The sequence below is a fragment of the Anopheles marshallii genome (genome assembly GCF_943734725.1).
Source record: "Anopheles marshallii chromosome X unlocalized genomic scaffold, idAnoMarsDA_429_01 X_unloc_39, whole genome shotgun sequence".
NCBI classification, from domain to species: Eukaryota; Metazoa; Arthropoda; class Insecta; order Diptera; family Culicidae; genus Anopheles; species Anopheles marshallii.
The window spans coordinates 22,501-33,756 of NW_026525886.1; positions in this window are offsets into that span (position 1 = coordinate 22,501).

Consider the following 11,256-nt stretch of genomic DNA (forward strand, 5'->3'; position numbering starts at 1 on the left):
TATTAGTGATGCACCACACAACAGGTTTTAATATACGCGATCGTGTGTGTTTCAGTGTGAACTTGGTGCGCCAAGTCCATTTGTGATGCATCACTTAGCTAACCATCTTTCGGGACTGTTTAGGGTATGTGCTCCTCCACATCTATGCTTACTCGTACACATTCTCTGTCAATAGGTTTAAGATCGGGCATTCTACCATATCATTGCCTTAATGCTTTCAAATCAAGGCTACCAGGGTAGCCTAATTGCGTTCGAAACTCAACTTGTGAGCTGTCGGCCCTAGAAGTTTTTTAGGCTGCTAGGACCTCTCTCTATATTTTGCCTTTGGACTTCTCGAAGCTCAACTTGTGAGCAGTTCCATGCACCACTACCCGTATCTCTTAGCTTAGTTCTAGCCATGTGCGTTCAAAGCTCAACGTTAAGCTGTGTCCTGCACCACAATCGTTATATAATAAGCTTATCTCTAAGCTTTTTTGCGTTCAATGCTCAACGTTAAGCTATCCCTTCGCTTAGAACCTCGCTCTACATTTTGCCTTTGGACTTCTCGAAGCTCAACTTGTGAGCTGTTCCATGCACCACTATAGGTATCTCTTAGCTTAGTTCTAGCCATTTGCGTTCAAAGCTCAACGTTAAGCTGTGTTCTGCACCACAATCCTTATATAATAAGCTTATCTCTAAGCTTTTTTGCGTTCAATGCTCAACGTTAAGCTATCCCTTCGCTTAGAACCTCGCTCTATATTCAACTTTCAGATACCTCAAAGCTCAACTTATGTGGTCTGCAATTGCTCTTGAACGGGTACAATTTCTGACAGAGGGGGGTTTTTGGCCCAAATTATGCATTATTAGTTTAACCTCCGTCGCAGAACCACATTTGACCAGGTCGAGAAAAAAATTTTTTCGTGACGACCTGGTCCCCCATAGTAGGGAATGAACATGACATCTTAACCATATTTGACCATTTTCAAATTTCTCGTCGCGGAATGATGACTTTACTAGTAAAATTTGTTCCGGGTAGGGACCTCCCATACAAAATTTTCATCGCTCCAAAAGTGATTTTGTTTCACTTTTCAACATTTACAAGGTCCATAAATCATGTTTTGAGACGATATGGAAAAAAAAATTTTTTGCCCGTCTCGACCAACTCGACCGATGGTGACCACAGTAGGGTGCTCCATACAAATTTTGCTTATGTGAAATTTTTCAGTGTAAAATAAGGTTTCTCCAATCGATCGCGGGTTTCACTTTTCATCATTTGCTAGGTCTAACTATGATGTTTTGAGTGGTCCCGCAAAAATTTTTTCTTGGACCGGGCCTTCCTTCCCGGCCCTGTCGGTGTGCTCTGCAGTAGGGTGCTCCATACAAATTTTCCTTATGTGGAATTTTTCAGTGTAAAATAAGGTTTCTCCAATCGATCGCGGGTTTCACTTTTCATCATTTGCTAGGTCTAACTATGATGTTTTGAGTGGTCCCGCAAAAATTTTTTCTTGGACCGGGCCTTCCTTCCCGGCCCTGTCGGTGTGCTCTGCAGTAGGGTGCTCCATACAAATTTTGCTTATGTGGAATTTTTCAGTGTAAAATAAGGTTTCTCCAATCGATCGCGGGTTTCACTTTTCATCATTTGCTAGGTCTAACTATGATGTTTTGAGTGGTCCCGCAAAAATTTTTTCTTGGACCGGGCCTTCCTTCCCGGCCCTGTCGGTGTGCTCTGCAGTAGGGTGCTCCATACAAATTTTCCTTATGTGGAATTTTTCAGTGTAAAATAAGGTTTCTCCAATCGATCGCGGGTTTCACTTTTCATCATTTGCTAGGTCTAACTATGATGTTTTGAGTGGTCCCGCAAAAATTTTTTCTTGGACCGGGCCTTCCTTCCCGGCCCTGTCGGTGTGCTCTGCAGTAGGGTGCTCCATACAAATTTTGCTTATGTGGAATTTTTCAGTGTAAAATAAGGTTTCTCCAATCGATCGCGGGTTTCACTTTTCATCATTTGCTAGGTCTAACTATGATGTTTTGAGTGGTCCCGCAAAAATTTTTTCTTGGACCGGGCCTTCCTTCCCGGCCCTGTCGGTGTGCTCTGCAGTAGGGTGCTCCATACAAATTTTGCTTATGTGGAATTTTTCAGTGTAAAATAAGGTTTCTCCAATCGATCGCGGGTTTCACTTTTCATCATTTGCTAGGTCTAACTATGATGTTTTGAGTGGTCCCGCAAAAATTTTTTCTTGGACCGGGCCTTCCTTCCCGGCCCTGTCGGTGTGCTCTGCAGTAGGGTGCTCCATACAAATTTTCCTTATGTGGAATTTTTCAGTGTAAAATAAGGTTTCTCCAATCGATCGCGGGTTTCACTTTTCATCATTTGCTAGGTCTAACTATGATGTTTTGAGTGGTCCCGCAAAAATTTTTTCTTGGACCGGGCCTTCCTTCCCGGCCCTGTCGGTGTGCTCTGCAGTAGGGTGCTCCATACAAATTTTCCTTATGTGGAATTTTTCAGTGTAAAATAAGGTTTCTCCAATCGATCGCGGGTTTCACTTTTCATCATTTGCTAGGTCTAACTATGATGTTTTGAGTGGTCCCGCAAAAATTTTTTCTTGGACCGGGCCTTCCTTCCCGGCCCTGTCGGTGTGCTCTGCAGTAGGGTGCTCCATACAAATTTTGCTTATGTGGAATTTTTCAGTGTAAAATAAGGTTTCTCCAATCGATCGCGGGTTTCACTTTTCATCATTTGCTAGGTCTAACTATGATGTTTTGAGTGGTCCCGCAAAAATTTTTTCTTGGACCGGGCCTTCCTTCCCGGCCCTGTCGGTGTGCTCTGCAGTAGGGTGCTCCATACAAATTTTGCTTATGTGGAATTTTTCAGTGTAAAATAAGGTTTCTCCAATCGATCGCGGGTTTCACTTTTCATCATTTGCTAGGTCTAACTATGATGTTTTGAGTGGTCCCGCAAAAATTTTTTCTTGGACCGGGCCTTCCTTCCCGGCCCTGTCGGTGTGCTCTGCAGTAGGGTGCTCCATACAAATTTTCCTTATGTGGAATTTTTCAGTGTAAAATAAGGTTTCTCCAATCGATCGCGGGTTTCACTTTTCATCATTTGCTAGGTCTAACTATGATGTTTTGAGTGGTCCCGCAAAAATTTTTTCTTGGACCGGGCCTTCCTTCCCGGCCCTGTCGGTGTGCTCTGCAGTAGGGTGCTCCATACAAATTTTCCTTATGTGGAATTTTTCAGTGTAAAATAAGGTTTCTCCAATCGATCGCGGGTTTCACTTTTCATCATTTGCTAGGTCTAACTATGATGTTTTGAGTGGTCCCGCAAAAATTTTTTCTTGGACCGGGCCTTCCTTCCCGGCCCTGTCGGTGTGCTCTGCAGTAGGGTGCTCCATACAAATTTTCCTTATGTGGAATTTTTCAGTGTAAAATAAGGTTTCTCCAATCGATCGCGGGTTTCACTTTTCATCATTTGCTAGGTCTAACTATGATGTTTTGAGTGGTCCCGCAAAAATTTTTTCTCTTAGCCAGTCAACCCTTTCGTCCATGTCGGTGTGTTCTGCAGTAGGGTGCTCCAACCAAGTTTTCCTAATGAAAGTTTTTCGTGGTTTCGTGTGAGTTAAAAACTCCGGAACTTGGCTTATTTTCACCATAATTTCCACATATGGTGACCAACTCAATAAACGTTTTGTGCGTATCCTATGGACAGTTTTTCGCGTTCAACTTGGTGAACTAGGGTTGTTTTCCCGAAGGGTAAAAAAATCTGGACTTAGCCAAATTTTGAAATCTCCAACCAATCTTGGCCTGTTAGATTATCTTGGTTGGGTTGCTATGGGCTGGTACGGCCTACTTGATAGGCAATGTTTCAACTCTTGGAAGCTTTCGTGGTTGTTTAGAACTGTCCATGGCCTTCTTGATAGAAATGGCTTATCGTGGCCATGGACTTAGCAACATTTTGAGATCCAATCTTGGCCTGTTAGATTATCTTGGTTGGGTTGCTATGGGCTGGTACGGCCTACTTGATAGGCAATGTTTCAACTCTTGGAAGCTTTCGTGGTTGTTTAGAACTGTCCATGGCCTTCTTGATAGAAATGGCTTATCGTGGCCATGGACTTAGCAACATTTTGAGATCCAATCTTGGCCTGTTAGATTATCTTGGTTGGGTTGCTATGGGCTGGTACGGCCTACTTGATAGGCAATGTTTCAACTCTTGGAAGCTTTCGTGGTTGCTAAGCACAGTTCGTGGCCTTCTTGATAGAAATGGCTTATGGTGGCCATGGACTTAGCCAAATTTTGAAATCTCCAACCAATCTTGGCCTGTTAGAGTATCTTGGTTGGGTTGCTATGGGCTGGTACGGCCTACTTGATAGGCAATGTTTCAACTCTTGGAAGCTCTCGTGGTTGCTAAGCACAGTTCGTGGCCTTCTTGATAGAAATGGCTTATGGTGGCCATGGACTTAGCAAAATTTTGAAATCTCCAACCAATCTTGGCCTGTTAGAGTATCTTGGTTGGGTTGCTATGGGCTGGTACGGCCTACTTGATAGGCAATGTTTCAACTCTTGGAAGCTCTCGTGGTTGCTAAGCACAGTTCGTGGCCTTCTTGATAGAAATGGCTTATGGTGGCCATGGACTTAGCAAAATTTTGAAATCTCCAACCAATCTTGGCCTGTTAGAGTATCTTGGTTGGGTTGCTATGGGCTGGTACGGCCTACTTGATAGGCAATGTTTCAACTCTTGGAAGCTCTCGTGGTTGCTAAGCACAGTTCGTGGCCTTCTTGATAGAAATGGCTTATGGTGGCCATGGACTTAGCAAAATTTTGAAATCTCCAACCAATCTTGGCCTGTTAGAGTATCTTGGTTGGGTTGCTATGGGCTGGTACGGCCTACTTGATAGGCAATGTTTCAACTCTTGGAAGCTTTCGTGGTTGCTAAGCACTGTCCATGGCCTTCTTGGTAGAAATGGCTTATCGTGGCCATGGACTTAGCAAAATTTTGAATTCTCCAACCAATCTTGGCCTGTTAGAGTATCTTGGTTGGGTTGCTATGGGCTGGTACGGCCTACTTGATAGGCAATGTTTCAACTCTTGGAAGCTTTCGTGGTTGCTAAGCACTGTTCGTGGCCTTCTTGATAGAAATGGCTTATGGTGGCCATGGACTTAGCAACATTTTGAAGTCTCCAACCAATCTTGGCCTGTTAGAGTATCTTGGTTGGGTTGCTATGGGCTGGTACGGCCTACTTGATAGGCAATGTTTCAACTCTTGGAAGCTTTCGTGGTTGCTTAGGATAAGAATCCCGACGAGAAAGGTTTCCCGGACTTATAAAAATAACCGATTAGCCCCAAGGACACATCTTCCTTGAAAGGCTAATCATGCACCACACACCACACCACCCATAGGCTTGCAAGCAGCACTCTTGTCGAGTGCAGCAAGCCTATGCTCACATCAACTACCGTACACGTACCACCATAGGCTTGCAAGCAGCACTCTTGTCGAGTGCAGCAAGCCTATGCTCATCAACTACCATACGTACCACCACAGCCTTGCAAGCAGCACTCTTGTCGAGTGCAGCAAGCCTATACTCCACGAACTAACCACTTCACCACCAAGCATGGGTCGCCTGAGAGGATCGATGCGAACGCATCTCTACAACTCGCAGCTCCCAGCCTGTAGTCCCGTCGTTTGCGGGCGGTCGAAGGTGTCGAAACTAGTTGTATCCACGGTCGACGGGAGCACAGCCACCAGGGTTCCCTGTGATAAGGTACTTCCACGTGCAGCGTGCACCCGCCCGTTGCGGCTCAGTCTAGTGCTATAGCGGGGATGAGACGGCAGTGTGCACGGGGCAGCACCGACGGATCTCAGAGGGTTGTTAAGCCCGCTAGCTTCCGATCACCTAATGGGTTTATGATGCGCTATCAGCTCGGATTGGATACGACCTTAGAGGCGTTCAGGCATAATCCAGCGGACGTAGCGTCATACCAAAGTCCGGTCGAACTAGTATTGAGCCAGTGGTCCGTACCTGTGGTTCCTCTCGTACTGCACAGGAATTCCGTTAAGATAGCAGCATACAGCACACACCAGTAGGGTAAAACTAACCTGTCTCACGACGGTCTAAACCCAGCTCACGTTCCCTTGAAAGGGTGAACAATCCTACGCTTGGTGAATTTTGCTTCACAATGATAGGAAGAGCCGACATCGAAGGATCAATAAGCCACGTCGCTATGAACGCTTGGCGGCCACAAGCCAGTTATCCCTGTAGTTGCGAGCGAACCTCCGTAGTGAACGGACGTGTTGTGGATGAGCTCTTGTCGACGCGTGCGTGTCAGTGTATACTGTGAGTGCATACTGAGTAAGACAAAGTGTGCGAAAGAGACACCAAACGGCCACCGAGGACCTTGGTTCCACGTGTCCGGCCCCCGATCTCGGCCGCCGACCCCCCACCCAAATTTCACCCCCCCACCTATCAAGGGGGGGGAGTTTTTCGTGGGCAGGTTTTTGTTGAATATTAAGGCGAATTGTGAACCGATCCGGACGATTAAGGTGTCGTTGGATGCGTCTCGGTAAGACGCATCTTACAAAATTTTGTATGTGTGTGTGTGTGCGTTACACCGGAAGTGGCACTTGAAAAACTGTGAGTTTTTGGTGGGGGACCGTTTTACCCCCAAAAAGTGCGTTAGTGATCTTAAAAACACTTGAGGACTATAAGTGAGAATATCCCGCGTCGATAGAGTGGTCTAACATTTTTGTGCGACGAACCGTTGCGGAGTTATAGGCTTCCAAAGTTGGAGGTTTTGGCGATTTCCGGCGTCTTTCGTTCCCATACATTTTGTATGGGACAGCTGTTCGGTGGCGCGTTCTTGGCCGAGTACCGTGTGTCGTCGCGTGTGACGTCAGTGCAAAGTACCGGTTTGCGCCCGATCTGGCGTTGTCGCCGCGAGTGTGCTGAAGAACATAACGGTAAAGCCCGGTGCAAGCGCACCGAAAAGTGTAACTTTTTGGCAAAGTGCACGATTTAAGGCACTTTCCGTTTGCCGTGTGTTTCCGTGTGCGTGCGTGTGTGCGAGTGTTTGGAGTGAAAATCGGCCGTATCAGCCAGGCCACGCGTGCCAGGGCTTTGGTTTCAAGTGTCCGGCCCCCGATCCTGGCCGCCGACCCCCCTCCCAAATTTCACCCCCCCACCCCTTAAGGGGGGGGAGTTTTTCGTGGGCAGGTTTTTGTTGAATATTAAGGCGAATTGTGAACCGATCCGGACGATTAAGGTGTCGTTGGATGCGTCTCGGTAAGACGCATCTTACAAAATTTTGTATGTGTGTGTGTGTGCGTTACACCGGAAGTGGCACTTGAAAAACTGTGAGTTTTTGGTGGGGGACCGTTTTACCCCCCAAAAAGTGCGTTAGTGATCTTAAAAACACTTGAGGACTATAAGTGAGAATATCCCGCGTCGATAGAGTGGTCTAACATTTTTGTGCGACGAACAGTTGCGGAGTTATAGGCTTCCAAAGTTGGAGGTTTTGGCGATTTCCGGCGTCTTTCGTTCCCATACATTTTGTATGGGACAGCTGTTCGGTTGCGCGTTCTTGGCCGAGTACCGTGTGTTTCTGTGTGCGTGCGTGTGTGCGAGTGTCTGGAGTGAAAATCGGCCGTATCAGCCAGGCCACGCGTGCCAGGGCTTTGGCTTCAAGTGTCCGGCCCCCGATCCTGGCCGTCGACCCCCCTCCCAAATTTCACCCCCCCACCCCTTAAGGGGGGGGAGTTTTTCGTGGGCAGGTTTTTGTTGAATATTAAGGCGAATTGTGAACCGATCCGGACGATTAAGGTGTCGTTGGATGCGTCTCGGTAAGACGCATCTTACAAAATTTTGTATGTGTGTGTGTGTGCGTTACACCGGAAGTGGCACTTGAAAAACTGTGAGTTTTTGGTGGGGGACCGTTTTACCCCCCAAAAAGTGCGTTAGTGATCTTAAAAACACTTGAGGACTATAAGTGAGAATATCCCGCGTCGATAGAGTGGTCTAACATTTTTGTGCGACGAACCGTTGCGGAGTTATAGGCTTCCAAAGTTGGAGGTTTTGGCGATTTCCGGCGTCTTTCGTTCCCATACATTTTGTATGGGACAGCTGTTCGGTTGCGCGTTCTTGGCCGAGTACCGTGTGTTTCTGTGTGCGTGCGTGTGTGCGAGTGTCTGGAGTGAAAATCGGCCGTATCAGCCAGGCCACGCGTGCCAGGGCTTTGGTTTCAAGTGTCCGGCCCCCGATCCTGGCCGCCGACCCCCCTCCCAAATTTCACCCCCCCACCCCTTAAGGGGGGGGAGTTTTTCGTGGGCAGGTTTTTGTTGAATATTAAGGCGAATTGTGAACCGATCCGGACGATTAAGGTGTCGTTGGATGCGTCTCGGTAAGACGCATCTTACAAAATTTTGTATGTGTGTGTGTGTGCGTTACACCGGAAGTGGCACTTGAAAAACTGTGAGTTTTTGGTGGGGGACCGTTTTACCCCCCAAAAAGTGCGTTAGTGATCTTAAAAACACTTGAGGACTATAAGTGAGAATATCCCGCGTCGATAGAGTGGTCTAACATTTTTGTGCGACGAACCGTTGCGGAGTTATAGGCTTCCAAAGTTGGAGGTTTTGGCGATTTCCGGCGTCTTTCGTTCCCATACATTTTGTATGGGACAGCTGTTCGGTGGCGCGTTCTTGGCCGAGTACCGTGTGTCGTCGCGTGTGACGTCAGTGCAAAGTACCGGTTTGCGCCCGATCTGGCGTTGTCGCCGCGAGTGTGCTGAAGAACATAACGGTAAAGCCCGGTGCAAGCGCACCGAAAAGTGTAACTTTTTGGCAAAGTGCACGATTTAAGGCACTTTCCGTTTGCCGTGTGTTCCTGTGTGCGTGCGTGTGTGCGAGTGTTTGGAGTGAAAATCGGCCGTATCAGCCAGGCCACGCGTGCCAGGGCTTTGGTTTCACGTGTCCGGCCCCCGATCCTGGCCGCCGACCCCCCACCCAAATTTCACCCCCCCACCCCTTAAGGGGGGGGAGTTTTTCGTGGGCAGGTTTTTGTTGAATATTAAGGCGAATTGTGAACCGATCCGGACGATTAAGGTGTCGTTGGATGCGTCTCGGTAAGACGCATCTTACAAAATTTTGTATGTGTGTGTGTGTGCGTTACACCGGAAGTGGCACTTGAAAAACTGTGAGTTTTTGGTGGGGGACCGTTTTACCCCCCAAAAAGTGCGTTAGTGATCTTAAAAACACTTGAGGACTATAAGTGAGAATATCCCGCGTCGATAGAGTGGTCTAACATTTTTGTGCGACGAACCGTTGCGGAGTTATAGGCTTCCAAAGTTGGAGGTTTTGGCGATTTCCGGCGTCTTTCGTTCCCATACATTTTGTATGGGACAGCTGTTCGGTGGCGCGTTTGCCGTGTGTTCCTGTGTGCGTGCGTGTGTGCGAGTGTTTGGAGTGGAAATCGGCCGTATCAGCCAGGCCACGCGTGCCAGGGCTTTGGTTTCACGTGTCCGGCCCCCGATCCTGGCCGCCGACCCCCCACCCAAATTTCACCCCCCCACCCCTTAAGGGGGGGGAGTTTTTCGTGGGCAGGTTTTTGTTGAATATTAAGGCGAATTGTGAACCGATCCGGACGATTAAGGTGTCGTTGGATGCGTCTCGGTAAGACGCATCTTACAAAATTTTGTATGTGTGTGTGTGTGCGTTACACCGGAAGTGGCACTTGAAAAACTGTGAGTTTTTGGTGGGGGACCGTTTTACCCCCCAAAAAGTGCGTTAGTGATCTTAAAAACACTTGAGGACTATAAGTGAGAATATCCCGCGTCGATAGAGTGGTCTAACATTTTTGTGCGACGAACCGTTGCGGAGTTATAGGCTTCCAAAGTTGGAGGTTTTGGCGATTTCCGGCGTCTTTCGTTCCCATACATTTTGTATGGGACAGCTGTTCGGTTGCGCGTTCTTGGCCGAGTACCGTGTGTTTCTGTGTGCGTGCGTGTGTGCGAGTGTTTGGAGTGAAAATCGGCCGTATCAGCCAGGCCACGCGTGCCAGGGCTTTGGCTTCAAGTGTCCGGCCCCCGATCCTGGCCGTCGACCCCCCTCCCAAATTTCACCCCCCCACCCCTTAAGGGGGGGGAGTTTTTCGTGGGCAGGTTTTTGTTGAATATTAAGGCGAATTGTGAACCGATCCGGACGATTAAGGTGTCGTTGGATGCGTCTCGGTAAGACGCATCTTACAAAATTTTGTATGTGTGTGTGTGTGCGTTACACCGGAAGTGGCACTTGAAAAACTGTGAGTTTTTGGTGGGGGACCGTTTTACCCCCCAAAAAGTGCGTTAGTGATCTTAAAAACACTTGAGGACTATAAGTGAGAATATCCCGCGTCGATAGAGTGGTCTAACATTTTTGTGCGACGAACCGTTGCGGAGTTATAGGCTTCCAAAGTTGGAGGTTTTGGCGATTTCCGGCGTCTTTCGTTCCCATACATTTTGTATGGGACAGCTGTTCGGTTGCGCGTTCTTGGCCGAGTACCGTGTGTTTCTGTGTGTGGGGAGTCAATCAACGCGCTACGTCGCCGCGAGTCGGGGAGAACACCTCCCCCGACTCCCCCCCCCCCCCCCCTCCACCCTCACCCGTAACAGTGAGAGGTGGAGATGTCGTCGACGGGGCGAACCCTCCGTTCCAGGACGGAGTCAACGGAGGAGAGGCCGGCGAAGCTCTCCACTATTCTGGAGCCGCGAGTGGCTCTTACACGAACATCTGTTCCGGGAGCGAAGCAGCAGTCCCCGGAAATGTCGGAGCTGAGACAGCTCCTCAATGAGACGTCGCTCACCAACGAGCAGCTGCGAGCGACGATCGTGGGTCTGCAACAGGAGATCCAGATGCTCCGGCAGCAGATGGAAACAAATGCTGTGCAGGCCCGGCAAGATTTGCAGCTGGCCCGAGAGGAAGCCCGGATGCGCGAGACGCTGGCTCGTGAAGACAACGAGCGCCTGCGCAACGAGCTGAGGGAGGAGCGAGCCAGCTTCCAAGAGCTCCTTGCACAGACGCTGGGCTATGGAGGCAGCCAGAAGCAGCAGCAGCAGTACCAGCAGCAGCAGCAACAACAGCAGCAGCAACGTCGTGAGCAGCAGCAGCAACAGCGACAGCAGGGAGCGGTGTCGGCAACGGCAGCTCCGCTTTCAGACCCGGAAGGCGGCTCTTGGGCTGAAGTGGTGCGTCGTAAGCCGGCCCGGCAACCGGGGAACAAGCCGCAGCAACAGCAGCAGCAGTGGCCGCAACTACCG